This window comes from Dicentrarchus labrax, unplaced genomic scaffold (assembly GCF_905237075.1).
Source record: "Dicentrarchus labrax unplaced genomic scaffold, dlabrax2021, whole genome shotgun sequence".
NCBI lineage: Eukaryota > Metazoa > Chordata > Actinopteri > Moronidae > Dicentrarchus > Dicentrarchus labrax.
The window spans coordinates 6,312,176-6,313,521 of NW_026136701.1; positions in this window are offsets into that span (position 1 = coordinate 6,312,176).

Here is a 1,346-nt window from a genome sequence, read left to right on the forward strand (position 1 = left end):
ATTGAGTCAGCCAACACCTGAACATCACATGTTGCAACTGAGTGTGTGCTAACTAGGTTAGTTAGCAAGTGAGCAGAGAACTAGCAGAGAGCTACAAGTAATTAATGAACAGTAAGTAAGAAATGAAAAATAAAAAGAGTTTCCTAGTCGACTAGTAGTTTTTGCTTTAAGCCAATAGTCAACTAGCCCCAACCTGGTTATGGTGCTCATTACACCCCAATCCCCGGCAGACCAAAGCACCTCTGCTACTGTGTAAACCATCCTCCCCCAGTACTTCGAGCTGGCAGTCCGGGTCCAGTCAGCTAATAGGTAGTAGCAGCAGCTAGTACAGTTGTATTTGTGTTACAGGAGAACCGGTCTGTGCTGCCGGTGACAAGGCCTTTAAAATTAACAATTTACTCGAATATTAGACCCCTTTCTACCATTTAGTAAACTGAAGACACTGACCATGTGACATATTTTATGGATATTTCCTATTGTATTCAAACCTGTACAATTAGTGAACTCAGTAACTGATTTGGATGGATTTTGAGCGGATTATTTCCTTTTACAGTCATATAGACTTAATGGGCTTCTTTTCTGACAAATTCTGTGTTTTCTTGTCCCTGATGCTTGGCCATTGTTCGATTTACTCAACAATTTACTTTACATTTTCATTTCTTTACAGAAGTAAGCTGAATGCTGAGATACAGGTGCTACCACCGCGTTGGGCACCACTGTATTAGGGGACAGCCCTACAGCAAACTTGACCAAGCTCCTAAAAGCAAAAAATTGACACTTTAAGTGTATTAAACACTATTGTAGCAATCTACATTTTATTCAATTAACAGTGTTAAATAATATCCAGTTTATAATCAGTGACTATGTTAATGACCATAGTTGGAACATGACAGGTGGTGCCAATTCAAGGGTGCTGGAGTTCATCTGTAAGAGGCTGTGGGGGTTTTCATGCAGAACAGCCTGCCACAGAGGACCATGGCTAAGAATCTGCTGGAGACGCCTCATGGTTTTTACATTCCCATCATTAAGCAGGTAACCTGACAGATCTTCCAAACTGCATGTGTGCTGCATATATCTGGAGTCCAGAACAGTTATATATTGCTTTGTCTCATATTCTCCCCTGATACGATCTATTTTCGACCTGAGATTTTGTTACAGCCGCAAAGTGTTGACACTGCATCTTTTTGCTGCTTCGTCCTAAATGGAACAACTGTCCTGAGATGCCGTCTCACAGTCTGTCTAGAAGACCCATGAGTCATCCAATGACCTGTCACGCCATCCCTCCACCTAGTAACGGCTGTAATGAGACATTCATGTTGTTATAAAAAAAAATGACAAGACACTCA